Below are 16,823 nucleotides of genomic sequence, written 5' to 3'. Positions count from 1 at the left end.
ACCTTGGTGTCAAAGATGACTCCCATATTTTTAGCCTTCAGAACTGGCTTCGGTATATCCCCCAACTCCTGGGGCCACCACAACGCATTCCAGAAGGAGGTTTAATTCCCAAAAAGCAATACCTCAGTTTCCCCGGAATTTAGCATTAGGCAGTTCTCCTCCATCCAGCCTGCAACTGCGGACATGCAGCTGCGGAAGTTGTTGGCATCGTTCTCAACCTCGGATGTTACCGACACCACAATCTGTGTGTCATCAGCGTAAGAAAGTACGGACAGGCCAAAGCTCGCGATAAGCTGTACCAAAGGGGGACCCCACATGGGAGAGAGAAGGGGCTGGATTTGACCCCTCCCAACTCAAACCCCCAGGGTCTCCCGTAGGTGTTCCGGGTTGGGGGGGGCAGGTATCTATAAGGTAGCCCCTTATAAAAATCATTTTAATGTGCCCTGGGTAAAGTGAAATATCACATTTCACTCCCCACATTGTGATAAAGTGCTGCGCAAAATCGACTTTGGTGGTAGGAGCACTGTGAAGGGAGGATCTGCAATGTTTCTGTATATTTGGAACCCCTAAAATCTCCCCTAGGTATACCAGGAGTGGGGGTCCTGTAGATATAGGCAGAGTACTTATAAAATATGTTTTATAAGCCCTGGTGCTGGAAAAACCGCCCAAGTCCTTTTTCACATTGCAAATCCACTGCCACATAGGTTAGCATGGGAGAAAGTTACTATCTGATAACTCTTGATGGGAGAAGGCTAAAAGTACCATTCAAAAACTTCCCAGAATGGTATTAATAAATCCAACAATATGATATTGTTTAATTTCTCCTAAAATTAACATACAAGACGTTATAAGACTTTCTTGTTTGTAAGTCCAAATTCAGCCTTCCAGTGGTCTGTCCTGATTGGTCAGAGTTAAGGGGATTAGCCAGGCTTCTTTGACCAGGTGATAAAGACCCCCTTGGGGTTGAACAGCTGTGCTGGCAGGGCAGGGTTCTGTTGCACTGGAATGCCAGAGCAGGGTGGAGGAGCCCTAAACAATGGACTTCAAGGGAAAGGGATGACCCCAGTTTCATTTACAACTCTAGCCTTGTGAACCCAAGCCAGATGCTAGGATTGAGGAAGGAATGAGCGGTTGCAAGGGGGAGAGACTATGGAGATTAGCTATCCTAGGGGTTTGTTTAGCCAGCTCTTCTCTCCCTGCTGGAAAACCAGCCATTATGAATTTGGAAGAATTGGTGCACTCTGGGACAAAATAGTGCCACACTCAGCAGGAAGTGATCAGACCTTTGGGTGGAACCCCGCAGCCCATTGGACAAGAGTGACCTCCTGCTTGACACAGAGAAGTTGGAATAAGTATCTGAGAAGGGCAGAGCCCCTCAGGTCTACTGCTTGAAACCTAAGCATGCAAGACGGCCATGCTGGAAGTTTGATGTGCATTTTCAAAGACCGGCACTCTGAAGACTGCAACTTCTGCACCATCTGCAACTACAGCATGTGGATTACTTTGCTGTAAAAGGACTAAAGAGTGGACTCCAGTGGATTTGTAAGGGTTTTGTCCAAGTGGATTGTGGGAAATGGCGTCTTCAACTTTCAAGGACCATCTTGGAGATTCCAGAACCTTGGAGTGAGTTTGAGACACTTTGGGACCCTTTCGGGAACTTTAGGAAGAAGTTCCAGGAGTTTTGAGAACTTTGGAGCAACTTTTGAAAACAGCTCCATAAGGGGACCGGCTCAACCTGGCCATCCAAGCCGCAAGCCTTCAACCACGAGCCGGCCTGCTGTCCAGGTTTGTCATGCTGAAAAGCTCCATAGTTTGACCGGGAGTAGGCAAAATCCGAGGCCGGCAAACCCTCACCGAATTCAGCCTGGTGAAGAGCATCGAGGGACCCCGCGAGAAAAAGCTCCAGAAAAGTTTCTAAGTCTGAAGGTAAATACTGTGACCGGGGCCTACCGCAAGTGGTAGCCGAGCAGGGCTCCATCGCGGTCGGCCTGAAACTTTGACTTTGACCCGGTCTATCGCGACCAGATGTCCCGATAGTGTGCGATAGGTTTCTGTCTGCTAGAATGTATGAAATCTTTTGAAAATTCATATCTCTGTTTCCCTACATTGGATATTTATCGTTTTGGTGTAATTTTAAATATAAACATATTTCCTATTTGTATAAATTGATGTTAGATTTTTCTTATGCATTGTGCCTTAATTATGTACTGAATTGGTGTTTTTAAATGCTTTACATACCTATCTTTAAAGTTAAGCCTGCCTGCTCGCAGCCAAGCTACTAAGGGTTAAGTATAGGAATCATTTTCTAAGACCTATTCTGAACCCAATACTGTGTTAGTGGCCTTATTGTCAGTGGCAGATATACATTTGCCCTTACTAATAATCCACTGTCCAACAATGGCAGGCTCTATTGGTCATTGGTTTTCTTGCTGCACATTGTGTTTTCAGCCCCTTAGATGAGTATGTTTTGATGTGAATCTTTAATACTTTGTATAAAATGTTGGTGCACAATATTAGAGCATGGCAGCATGCAGAAGCCACATGAAAGTTCAACCTGTGTTGGGTTTGAGGGCTGAAGAAGACCTCAAGGTGAGCCAGAAGCAATCTGAATTGGGCCTCGCTCAAGGTTTCAGTGGCTCGTCCAACTCTACTTGCACAACATTAAAAAAAGGTGAGCAGCCAGAATCTTGGTGTTTTGTTCCTGAGCTCATAGACCTACTTTAGCCCCCTAAGTGCCTTGTCTTCCATTGGAGCTGGGGCACACGCTGGAAATGAGCAGAATGAGGGTGAAAGAATGAGGGAGACTGATGGTGGAGAGGAGGCGTCTATATCCAGGTCTTCATTTCAGTTGTTGGCACGTATTATTAACACTACCACAGTCTGACTTCACCCCATCCCACTGCAAAAGAAATGCATTTTTCTACCAAATGCTACCAATGTGATATGATGTCTGCTTCGCATGAGGTCCGATTGCATGGAAATGTGTCAGACTCCAAAGGCTGGGCCCAATGGTACCTTTACAGTCATCCACATCCCAGTCTTGCCTTCAAACACTAGCTTTGTTAGAAATGGGAAAGCTACCAAACTAACAGAGGGATTTTATTGCATGCTATTGATGCAATAAAATATGTAAAGTTGCTTCACAATTCAGAAAAGTGTATTTCATTAAAATGCAGAAATGTTTCACTAAACTATTTCAAATTACATCACTATATTGACAGTCATTAACTAAAAGTGATAGCTTGAATTTAGTGTGAACTTAGAGACGTCACCCTCCGCCCTGACAACAATGCTATTAAGGAAATAGGAGGCAAATCAATTGTCATGAGCACCCGATATGTGGCCTAAATTCCTATTGTACATGGAGCAACATTATTGACTATTAGATCAAACACAAGGGAAAAGAGTTGCCCAGATTCACACAGTTTGATCAATTGGGAAAGTCAGAAATCATCTCAGTTTTTCTGCTCGTAACTTGTGTAATTCTGCCACTAGATGCACATTGGTTTAATTCTCCTTTTTTATCTCAAAAGTTAATGCTTTGTTTTTAATTCATGGTGCATGAGGTAAGAGCATGGGGCAGGAGGAAGCCACATGTGAGTCTATTGCCGTGTGCACCTTATATGTCACCTAGATTCTTAGTATACATGCAGCATCATTATGGTCCACTAAATAAGACAAAGTTTGAAATTGAGTAGGATCACACAATTTGGTCAAGGGTAGTAGTTAATATTGATCTCAGGTTTTCTGCTTTCACATTGTAAATTCAGCAACTTAAAGGATATCTCTGTATTTCTCCTGTTTTACATCAAAGGGTAATGCTTTGTTTTTAATTCTTGGTACATGAGTTTGGACCATGGGTGGCAGGCAGAAGTTACATTCAAGTCAATAGTCACGTGTACCCTATTTATGACCTAGATTCTTATTATACATGTAACAACATTATAGTCTATTAAATCACTGAAAAGTGTAATCTGCCTATCAATTATAGCTAAACCCCAGTTCAGTTTGCACTTATTGCTATATGCTTGTGAAGGTGCATAGACCGATACATGTATGTTACACTTATCAACTTGAACCAATTGTTTTATATTTGGTCAGTACCACAGAAATGATGCATGCCTCTTTGCCAACTTTTAGAATTTGGGTATTTGTTTAATCTGTCATCCATGCTGCAACTGTGAATTTGTCTGTTCGAATAAGGCCTGTCTCACAAAATCCTGCTTTATTCTCCATTACCCAAACATATCAGTTTTGTGCAGAAGTATCCAACTCCGTCACACCAAAACAAAAATGATTTCAAGCGTTTGTAATGTTGCTCTTTATTTACCAGTTCCAATCACTAAATGTTGAAGAGCTGTTTTCCCTGAAAGGAAGACAAATTGTTTTTTGCAGCTCTGGAAATTCCATATGCAGTGGTGCAGCAGAGTTTACAATGTACTGTACCATTACCCAATTACACAGGGTAGCTCGCATGTTACACCGCTCTTAGGTTTGATAGGATGATGTAATTCAGAGTTATGCTATATATAAGATGACATATCATGGGAACTTACTCAGGGTAGCTCCATCCGGATGAGGTTACAAAGAACAGGTGAGACCACAGGTCAGCATTACTGTAAACAAATAGGCCTTCTCTAGTGCACCATGTTGGCAGTGTACCATGTCTAGGATGTGCAAAGGTCTTATTAGCAAGCAATGTCTAATGTAGATTCTAATTATAGGTTCCTACATCTCCACACTTGGGCAGTTTTTCTATGCAAACTTGTAATATTTCCTTGTGAAAGCCAATATTTTCTTGAAAGTGCTATTTGGGACTTCAATTGCATGTGCCATTTTCTTGTAAGTTACCTTTATCGCCATTTCCTTCTCATCCTTGGTGAATGGTCAGCTTCTATCTATTTTGTGCGGAGCTGATACCTCTTACTGTGAAATGTATGGGGTGGTGCAGATATAGTAATGCCACAAACAAGAATATGAGAGATGCCTGTTGCTAATGTAGAGTTGTCAACTTTTTAGAGGGGCAGCAGTTTGTAATTTATAAAAGCATAAATCCAGAGCCCCAAATGTTTTCTTAGGGTCCGCATGCTGATTGCCAGGTTTGTCATTACCTTTTTCTTTTAATATTCTACAGTTGTTTTGACTTTATTTTATTCGTTCAAGCTCCTTTTTCATCCCCATTTCTGTCATCATCATTGTATTCCTATCTTTCTTTCTCCTTCTTTCTTCCCTTCCTGATTTTCATTCTTGCTCTGTTCAATCTCCTAAAATTAGTGAATATTCCTACAACAGATGCATTAAGTTATGGGTAGGGCTGGGTAGCATACTTCACACCGGAGGACAGTCTCACATCTAGAGAGCGCAGGCAACTAAAGCAATTACATCTACATGGAAAATGAGCTTCATATTGACAGGTACTGCTATTAGAGTGGACTGGCAGCATTATTAGTTTGTTATATCCTAGGGTAGTGGAAGATTTACACTGACAAGAGCCAACATTGTTTTACATGTAGCTTTCCAATGCATGGTTCTGGAGGTTTAGAGGACTAATGCACATACACTGTAGGGGCCTGTGTTCAAACTCATGGATGCAGGTTCTAATTCTGGTGGGTCCGCTCATCATTCTGAGGTCAATAGAATGAGTACCATTGAGTTGGGTAGCAATAAACATCTGTTATCCAGCACCAGCTTTTGGGTGCATGTTAAGCTATGAGTCTTTTGCCAAAATACCAAGTATTGGCATATGTACATTGCTTATGCCATGGCTTCATAATCCACTTCACAATCTCTGCAAGCATGCTGAATAGTTTCCAACTACGGTAAGGATGGTGCTTACTTCGGGTCCAATGCCTTGACCACTGATCTGCCTAACAAGTTTCAGCATTGTTTTCTGAGATTAGTAGTATCGCCCTCCTGTCAATGTACGTACCTCATAATTTTAGATGTTCCTAATTCATTTCTGCAGTTACATTTTCCACAATAGTGATTGTCTGAGGTTGCATAGCTATAATTTAAATAAATCTGCATGCTACACGTAGGTCTCTGCAGTAGTAGACTTTTAACTCAAATGGCGAAATGATCAGCTCACCACTCTGTTTCAAGATTTGTCTTTGCATTTGTAAGCCTCTTACAGATTTAAAAATACCCCTCAATGCTCTATATTTTGACCACTTGATTTTTGGATGCAGAAATATTCTTCAAGTATTGCTTTACTACTTTTTCTTAGGACACTGTAAGGTGTGGGGTTAAAGCTGAGAGAGTCATGCCCACAGACCATGCACAGGCAACCTACTTGTGCTTGGCAAGTGGTGGATGTCCATGTACTTCAGGACCCTGGCTACACTGATGGCTGTAGCAACATGCTCCTATCAGACCCCTCAAACAAATGCATAAGAGAGTAATGTTGAGTGTGTGTAGTGTGGGTGCAGAAGAATCTCTCCTAATTGGAAACTAATATGAGAAGGTTTCAGCGAATATATTGACAATGGTGGAGATAAGATTACAGAACAGCTGCAACCTTTTTTGAGGGCAATAAACACACTATCAGTGACTTCAAGTTACTACAAAAAGGGCTTCAGCCCAATGAACTTGATGATATCACTTTCTTGACATCTTTATTCACTAATGTTCATAAATCTCATGGTCCCTCCTCTGACTCTTTGGAATCCATTGCAATAAATTAACTAATGGCTGACTGATCATCACCATACAGATGGATGTTCAGTCTAGGATGGAAGATCCAACTGCCCATCACAACAAAAAATACCAGATAAATTGGATTTTTTAAAGCTATTTTGGTACCCACATGTCAGGGATTCAAATATGTAAATGGTCTCACACATGACTCCTTTCTTATGGTTAAATTCCTTTGACACCATAACATGATCCATAATGTCTGAATTTATATATGTTCAGAAAATCAAGAGATAACTTTGTCTGTCATAGAGAATGTAATTTGCTATGTGCAGAATACCAAATGCAGTCTGCAACTTGCATTTTTTTATAATGGTGAAAGTGTGCTAAAATTGTTAGTGGCTAATATATAATGTTGGCATGTTTGTTAGATTAATACATGTTATAACTTTAATTTTTGCAATTGCAGTTTCTAACATTTTCAATGCAATGCATGAACTATGTTTGTTTTTGTTACCAAGTTTAGTATATCTAGCTTGAAGCAATATACACATTGGGATGAGTTTGTTGTATGACTAACTAGAGTAGACAAGCCACCAAGTGCTACAAGCTAGGCATAACAAACTTGGCGCCAAGAACAAAGCAAAGTGCATGCATTGCATTAAAAATACTAGAAACTTGAATAACGAGTATCAAGACAATAGAATTTACTAACCTAGTTACCATACTACCATTATATACACTGACATGTTTAGCACACTTTAAACACTATCAAAGAAATGCAAGTTGCACATTACATTTGGTATTCTGAGCATGGCAAATGATATTCCCTATGAAATACACAATATTACCAGGATATTTTGGAAATAAACTCAATCAGATGTTCTAAATCAAGCTATACTGCCACAGGCTGGTTAACCAAAAGAAATTAGTAATTAGTAAGACCTTTTAGATAATTGAATCACTAATATGTGGGTAACAAAATCACTTTAACAAATCCTATGCATCTGGTATCTTTTGTTGGGCAGTTGGAACACATTTCCTAGACTGAGTATCAGCCACACGGCGATACTCTGTTAACATATGGCAATGGATTTCAAAGAGAAGGAGAATGAGATCTTTGAACAATACAAGAAAGATGCGTGATACCAAGACAGTTTCGTAAGATTGACATATCTAGTTCATGGCACTGATACCTCTGTCATCGTCACATGAAATTAGTGATTGTGTGCTTATTACCATCAGAAAACATTACAGTTGATCTGTCATCTCATTGCACCACTGTCAGTATAGTCTTTAACCCCTTTGGTACTCCTACCAGTGTGCATGTGCTTATGACAAAACCATTTCGCATGTGCACAGTAACATGAAAACCCTCTGCTGTAAACAATAGAGGGATTTCCTTTTTTTGCATCTGGAGGTGGGGAAGAGCTTCCCCAACCTCCAAAGGCATTTTTTTTGTTTCCAATGTAATGACGATTGCGCGCCTGGAATCATTACATTGAAAATAAAACTGAAACTTAGTTTCAGTTTCACTGTTTCAGGTGCTCGTGGGCACCGAAACATGCGGGAGAGGTATTATTGGAAAGTGGAGAATCTCCTCTTTCCAATCGTACCCCTCCCTAGTGGATGCCTGCTTGGGGATCATCCCAGCAGGGGGATACCCAAGCAGGGATCCACCCACTAGGCACTAGAAAGAGGGGAGCGGCCCCTTGGGCAAGGGTCTTTGCTCCACCCATGTTATTAATGCAATATTCAGCCTTTCTGTACCCCCCCAATCTGCCCCCGGGGCGCATAAAGCACCCTAGCCACCAGGGAATATTTTTTTATAGTTCAGAGGTTGACCAGAATGAGCATGCCAATGCCCTCACCCAATAAAATACCAAAGTCTTTCTTCCCCCCCAGGAGGCAGATGGGGGTAATAACCCCTGATCTGCACCCCGGATGGGGCAGAAAGCCCTCTAGGCACCAGGGATTTTTTTTTTCAAAGTTCAGGGGTGGGGGATGCCCAGAATGGACATGCCCATGCCTCCTCTGCCCCCACAAATGCTGCAATCTTTCTGCCCTCCGGGAGGCAGATGGGGGCAATAGCCTTTTATGTGCCCCGAGGGTCAGAGAGCCAACCAGGCAGCAGGAATGATATTTTTTCAAAGTTGAGAGGTGGGGGCTGCCCAGAATGGGCATGCCAATGCCCCAACCCCACCAAAGTAGTGCCACAGTCTTTCTGCCCACCAGGAAGCAGATGGGGTTAATAGCCCATGATCTGCCCCCCGGGGAGCAGAAAGACCACTAGGCACCAGGGATTATTTTTTTTATACATAGGGGTGGGGGGCTGCCTAGCATGGGCATGCCAATGCCCTCACCCCCCAAAAAATTGCCACAGTCTTTTTCCTCCCCTGGAGGCAGATGGGGGCAATAGCCCCTTATCTTCCCCCCAGGGGAGCAGAAAACCCACTAGGCACAAGTTTTTTTTAAACTATACATAGGGGTGGTGACTGCCCAGAATGGGCATACCAATGCCTCTACCCCCCAAAACAATGACCAGTCTTTCTGCCCTCTTGGGAGAATATTGGGGCAATAGCCCTTGATCTGCCCACCCCAGGGCGGCAGAAAAATCAATAGGCACTGACCTTTTTTTTTCAATATGCCTAGTTGTGGATTTTGGGCCATAGCGCAGCCGGAACCTATGGAAACCTAACCAACCTGTACATTCTTGAAAATTAGACACCCAGGGAAATCCAGTATGGGGTGACTTGTGTGCCTCTCACCAGGTTTTGTTACCCAAAATCCCTTGCAAACCTCAAATTTAGTAAAAGAAAAGAAAATTCCTGCGATGGAAAGTCCAGAATCTGTGTGGAGCCACAAACTTACACCCACCCAGCATTTCCTTAAGTCTCCTGATAAAAATGGTTCCTCACTTGTGTGGGTAGGCCAAGTACCCGCGACAGGAAAAGTCCCAAATTGCAACATGGACACAACACATTATTCCACTGAAAACTGAACCTTTTTTTGCAATGTACCTAGATGTGGATTTTGGATCCTAGCTCAGCCGGCCCTTAGGGAAACCTAGTAAACCTGTACATTTTTGCAAACTAGATACCCGGAGTAAGCCAGGATGGGGTGACGTGTGTGGCTATTACCAGGTTCTGTTACCCAGTTTCCCTTGAAAACCTCAAACTTTGTAAGAAGAAACACATTTTCCTCACATTTCTGTGATGGAAAGTTTTAGAATCTGTGGGAAGTCACAAACTTCCACCCACCCAGCATTCCCCCAAGACTCCTGATAAAAACAGTGCCTCACTTGTATGGTTAGGCCTAGTGCCCCCAACAGGAAATGGCCCAAAAAAAATCTGTGGAGACTTCAAAATTATCGATCACAAAAAGACCTGGTATTGCAAGGGAGTCACCTGCATTTTTGGTCCCAGCTGGGTGGGCATCTAGCAAAACCTACCAAACACAGATGTTTCTGAAAACTAGACACCCTGAAGAGTCTGGGGAGGTGTGACTTGCGTGGATCCCCCAATGAATTACTACCCAGAATCCCCTGCAAGCCTTAAAATTAGTTGCAAAAAATCACTTTTTCCCTACATTTCTGCCTGTGAACATTGCGCCAGCACACATATCCTACCACCCAGCATTCCCCTTGGTCTCGCGATGAAAATGATACCTCACTTGTGTGGGTGTCTATTGCAGAGTCAGCCTAAAACACATATAAAAGAAAAAATAGTGCTTACAGCTCGGTGTGCTATCCCCTCAATCCCTATGCTTATGGCCCTTCCCAGTCGCAGACCCTCGGCCCACCCACTTAAGTGAGGTATGATTTTTTGTCGAGAGACCGAGGAGAACGCTAAGTGGTAGGACATTTGTGCCTGCAAGTGATGCCACGAAGAAAGTAGGGAAAATGAGATTTTTTTAACTAGATTTGCAGGGGATCCTGGGTAGGAAAACATTGGGGGATCCACCCAAGCCACACATCCCTGGACTCACCGGGGTCTCTAGTTTTCAGAAATGTGTGCGTTTGGTAGGTTTACCTAGATAGCGTCCGAGCTGGGAACAAAAACTCATGTTCCCCCCTTGCATAACCAGGTTTAAAAAAAAAAAAAAATTTTACGGAGTTTTATATAGTGCGAACTTGACCCAAAGGTATTGGGTATCAGAACGCTTTACACAAACACCAATTGCATTACATGAGGACACATTCATTTTTGTTAGGCACGGGGAGATTAAGTGATTTTCCCAGAATCACAGGATGTTCAGCGTCACTGCCGAGACTCGAACCCAGTTCCCCAGATTCAAGGTCGATAGACCTAGCAGTTAGGCCAACTCCTCTCCCTGTGCTCCCCCGGATGTCTAGTTTTCAGAAATGTCTGAGATTGGTATGTTCCCTAGATGGCCACCGAGCCCTGAATGTCTCTCTCGCAAAACAAGGTATTTTTGTACTCAATAATTTTGAAGTCTCAACAGTACATTTTGGGCTGTTTCCTGTTGCGGGCACTAGGCCGACCCACACAAGTGAGGTACCATTTTTAATGGGAGGCTTGGTGGAATGCTGTGTTGGAAGTTTGTGGCTCCCTGCAGATTCCAGAACTTTCTGTCACAGAAATGTGTGGAAAATGTGTTTTGTTTTTTTGCAAAGTTTGTGGTTTGCAAGGGATTCTGGGTAACAGAACCTGGAGAGAGGCACACAAGTCACCCCATCATGGGTTCCTCTGGGTGTCTAGTTTTAAAAAATGTACAGGTTTTCTAGATTTCCCTAGGTGCTGGCTGAGCTGGTGCCTAAAATCCACAGATAGGTACATTGCAAAAAAAGGGCCAGTTGTCTGTGGAAAAATGCAAAGTGCCCATGTTGCGTTTTGGGCCATTTCCTGTTGCGGGCACTAGGCCTACCCACACAAGTGAGGTACCATTTTTATCAGGAGACTTTGGGAAATGATGGGTGGGTGCTTTTGGCCCTTCCCAGTTGCAGACCCTTGGCCCACCCACTAAGTGAGGTATGATTTTTATCGGCAGACCGAGGAGAACGCTAAGTGGTAGGACATTTGTACCTGCAAGTGATGCCACATAGAAAGTAGGGAAAATTAGATTTTTTTAGCTAGATTTGCAGGGGATTCTGGGTGGGAAAAGATTGGGGGATCTACCCAAGCCACACATCCCTGGACTCCCCGGGGTTTCTAGTTTTCAGAAATGTGTGGGTTTAGTAGGTTTACATAGATGGCGACCAAGCCGGGAACAAAAACTCTTGTTCCCCCATGCAAAACCAGGTTTAAAAAAAACAAAAACATTTTACGGAGTTTTATATAGCGCGAACTTGACCCAAAGGTATCGGGTATCAGAACGCTTTACACGAGCACTAGTTGCGTTACATGAGGACACATTCATTTTTGTAAGGCACGGGGAGATTAAGTGATTTGCCCAGAATCACAGGATGTTTAGCGTCACTGCTAAGACTTAAACCCAGTTCCCCAGATTTGAGGTCGAACGCCCTAGCCGTTAGGCCAACTCCTCTCCCTGGACTCCCACAGATGTCTAGTTTTCAGAAATGTCTGAGATTGGTAGGTTCCCTAGATGGCCACCGAGCCCTGAATGACTCTCTCGCAAAATAAGGTATTTTTGTAATCAACAATTTTGAAGTCCCCACAGTATATTTTGGGCCATTTCCTGTTGGGGTTACTAGGCCAACCCACACAAATGAGGTACCATTTTTAATAGGAGGCTTGGTGAAATGCTCTGTTGGTAGTCTGAGGCTCCCAGCAGATTCCAGAAATTTCCATCACAGAAATGTGAGGAAAATTAGTTTTTTTCTGCAAAGTTTGTGGTTTGCAAGGGATTCTGGGTAACAGAACCTGGTGAGAGGCACACAAGTCACCCCATCCTGGATTCCTCTGGGTGTCTAGTTTTAAAAAATGTACAGGTTTGCTAGGTTTCCCTAAGTGCCGGCTGAGCTAGTGCCCAAAATCCACAGCTAGGTACATTGCAAAAAAGATTGTCAGTTGTCTGTGGAAAAATGCGATGTGTCCACGTTGCATTTTGGGCCATTTCCTGTTGCTGGCACTAGACCTACCCACACAAGTGAGGTACCATTTCTATCAGGAGACTTTGGAAAACGATGGGTGGGTGGCAGTTTGTGGATCCACGCAGATTCTAGAACTTTCCATTACAGAAATGTAAAGAAAATGTGTTTCTTTTCACAAAGTTCGAGGTTTGCAAGGGATTCTGGGTTACAGAACCTAAAGAGAGCCACACAAGTCACTCCATCCTGGCTTCTCCTTGGTGTCTAGTTTACAAAAATGTACAGGTTTGCTAGGTTTCTCCAGCTGCCAGCTATGCTAGAGGCCAAAATCCGCAACTAGGCACATTGCAAAAATAGGGTCACTTTTCACTGGAAAAATGTGATGTTTCCACATTGCGTGTTGAACTGTTTCCTGCCGCACGCACTAGCCCTACCCACACAAGTGAGGTACCATTTTTATCAGGAGACTTAGGGGAACATAGAATAGTTGAACAAGTGTTATTATCACTTCACTTTCTTTGCATTTCTTCCTTCCAAATGCAAATAACAACTGCTTTTAAACAATTTTTTGTTCCCATTTTGGAAAAATATAGGTTTTCTTGGTACCTTTTTTTCACTCGTCATATTTTACCACATGAATTTCTATATACCCAGTACACAATGAAAAACCATTGTATGACACAGCTCAGTTATTGGCTCTGGGTGCCTTGTGTTCTTGGTGAACCTTTATATCCCCGCAACCAGAAGGGTCCAGCAGACATAACAGGGTATTTCTTTAAAAACTTTGCCATACTTTGAAGAAGTAGGTGAAAATGTTGGCACAAATGGCTGTTTTTTCAACTTAATTTCAATGTATTTCTTTTTCAATTGTCATTTTCTATAGAAAAACCTTTAAGGATCTACACAAATGACCCCTTGCTGAATTCAGAATTTTATCTACGTTTGAGTAATGTGTAGTTATCAAGGATCCATTATTGCTTTCACATCCATTACTACAACTAATTAGAACGAGGTTAAAAGCACAAAAAATAGGAAAAATAGACTATGTCTCAGTAAAATGCCAATACTGTGAAGAAAAACTTGTTGGTTTTCTGACAAATGTCTGCCTGTTCCTGATGTGTGGAAAGATAGTGATTTTAGCACCACAAACCCTTTCTTGAGAACTTTTGCAGGGAAAAAACAGATGCTTTCTTCTACAGCACTTTTATACATTTGTCCAAAAAAAAGAAATTAGCTGTATTTTGGCCAATATCTCGGTTCCCCTCAGGGGAATCCAAAAACCCAGGGTACCTTAAGAAGCTGTACAAAAGGGGGTGGTGATGGACGGAGCATCAGAACCAATCAAACAATCACACCCAGTCAACAGATCTGGGTTTGATCAATCACCGTTCGTTAGCCCACCCTGCCACCCCAGTTCAGACATGGCCATATGCAAATCAGTCTGACCTTGTGCCTCATGGGAACAGTCCAGCCCAAACTGCCAAGCCATGCCTTCCCTGGACCGGAAACAAGCTTCCTAGGACCGGTTTCTGGCATTTCAGCCATCTTCAGCCAGGCTTGCTTTAATCCAGTGGCAAAGTGAGCAAGGGACTCACGTCTGAGCATACCCTGCCAACTTATGGCGAATAAAGCGGTACAAAAGGGGAGGGTGATGGACGGAGCATCAGAACCAATCAAACACTCACACCCAGTCAACAGATCTGGGTTTGATCCATCACCGTTCTTTAGCCCACTCGGCCATCCCAGTTCAGACATGGCCATATGCAAATCAGTCTGACCTTGTGCCTCATGGGAACAGTCCAGCCCAAACTGCCAAGCTATGCCTTCCCTGGACCGGAAACAAGCTTCCTAGGACCGGTTTCTGGCATTTCAGCCATCTTCAGCCAGGCTTGCTTGAATCCAGTGGCAAAGTGAGCAAGGGACTCACGTCTGAGCATACCCTGCCAACTTATGGCAAACAAAGCGGTACAAAAGGGGGTGGTGATGGACGGAGCATCAGAACCAATCAAACACTCACACCCAGTCAACAGATCTGGGTTTGATCCATCACCGTTCTTTAGCCCACTCTGCCACCCCAGTTCAGACATGGCCATATGCAAATCAGTCTGACCTTGTGCCTCATGGGAACAGTCCAGCCCAAACTGCCAAGCTATGCCTTCCCTGGACCGGAAACAAGCTTCCTAGGACCGGTTTCTGGCATTGCAGCCATCTTCAGCCAGGCTTGCTTGAATCCAGTGGCAAAGTGAGCAAGGGACTCATGTCTGAGCATACCCTGCCAACTTATGGCGAACAAAGCGGTACAAAAGGGGGTGGTGATGGACGGAGCATCAGAACCAATCAAACACTCACACCCAGTCAACAGATCTGGGTTTGATCCATCACCGTTCTTTAGCCCACTCTGCCATCCCAGTTCAGACATGGCCATATGCAAATCAGTCTGACCTTGTGCCTCATGGGAACAGTCCAGCCCGAACTGCCAAGCCATGCCTTCCCTGGACCGGAAACAAGCTTCCTAGGACCGGTTTCTGGCATTTCAGCCATCTTCAGCCAGGCTTGCTTGAATGCAGTGGCAAAGTGAGCAAGGGACTCACGTCTAAACATACCCTGTGAACTTACGGCGAACAAAGCAGTACAAAAGGGGGTGGTGATGGACGGAGCATCAGAACCAATCAAACACTCACACTCAGTCAACAGATCTGGGTTTTATCCATCACCGTTGTTTAGCCCACTCTGCCACCCCAGTTCAGACATGGCCATATGCAAATCAGTTTGACCTTGTGCCTCATGGGAACAGTCCAGCCCAAACTGCCAAGCCATGCCTTCCCTGGACCGGAAAACAGGCTTCCTAGGACCGGTTTCTTGCATTTCAGCCATCTTCAGCCAGGCTTGCTTGAATCCAGTGGCAAAGTGAGCAAGGGACTCACATCTAAGCATACCCTGCCAACTTATGGCGAACAAAGCGGTACAAAAGGGGGTGGTGATGGACGGAGCATCAGAACCAATCAAACACTCACACCCAGTCAACAGATCTGGGTTTGATCCATCACCGTTCTTTAGCCCACTCTGCCTCCTCAGTTCAGACATGGCCATATGCAAATCAGTCTGACCTTGTGCCTCATGGGAACAGTCCAGCCTGAACTGCCAAGCCATGCCTTCCCTGGACCGGAAACAAGCTTCCTAGGACCGGTTTTTGGCATTCCAGCCGTCTTCAGCCAGGCCTGCTTGAATCCAGTGTCAAAGTGAGCAAGGGACTCACGACTGAGCATACCCTGCCAACTTATGGCGAACAAAGGGGTACAAAAGGGGGTGGTGATGGACGGAACATCAGAACCAATCAAACACTCACACCCACTCAACAGATCTGGGTTAGATCCATCACCGTTCTTTAGCCCACTCTGCCACCCCAGTTCAGACATGGCCACATGCAAATCAGTCTGACCCTGTGACTCATGGGAACAGTCCAGCCCGAACTGCCAAGCCATCCCTTCCCTAGACCAGAAACAAGCCTCCTAGGACCGGTTTCTGGCATTTCAGCCGTCTTCAGCCAGGCTTGCTTGAATCCAGTGGCAAAGTGAGCAAGGGACTCACATCTGAGCATACCCTGCCAACTTATGGCGAACAAAGCGGTACAAAAGGAGGTGGTGATGGACGGAGCATCAGTACCAATCAAACACTCACACCCAGTCAACAGATCTGGGTTTGATCCATCACCGTTCTTTAGCCCACTCTGCCACCCCAGTTCAGACATGGCCATATGCAAATCAGTCTGACCTTGTGCCTCATGGGAACAGTCCAGCCCAAACTGCCAAGCTATGCCTTCCCTGGACCGGAAACAAGCTTCCTAGGACCGGTTTCTGGCATTTCAGCCATCTTCAGCCAGGCTTGCTTGAATCCAGTGGCAAAGTGAGCAAGGGACTCACGTCTGAGCATACCCTGCCAACTTATGGCGAACAAAGCGGTACAAAAGGGGGTGGTGATGGACGGAGCATCAGAACCAATCAAACACTCACACCCAGTCAACAGATCTGGGTTTGATCCATCACCGTTCTTTAGCCCACTCTGCCATCCCAGTTCAGACATGGAAATATGCAAATCAGTCTGACCTTGTGCCTCATGGGAACAGTCCAGCCCGAACTGCCAAGCCATGCCTTCCCTGGACCGGAAACAAGCTTCCTAGGAC

Source organism: Triturus cristatus, chromosome 3_2, assembly GCF_964204655.1.
Source record: "Triturus cristatus chromosome 3_2, aTriCri1.1, whole genome shotgun sequence".
In the NCBI taxonomy this organism is placed as follows: domain Eukaryota; kingdom Metazoa; phylum Chordata; class Amphibia; order Caudata; family Salamandridae; genus Triturus; species Triturus cristatus.
The sequence above is the reverse complement of the archived record's forward strand: the minus strand, read 5'-3'. Positions refer to the sequence as shown.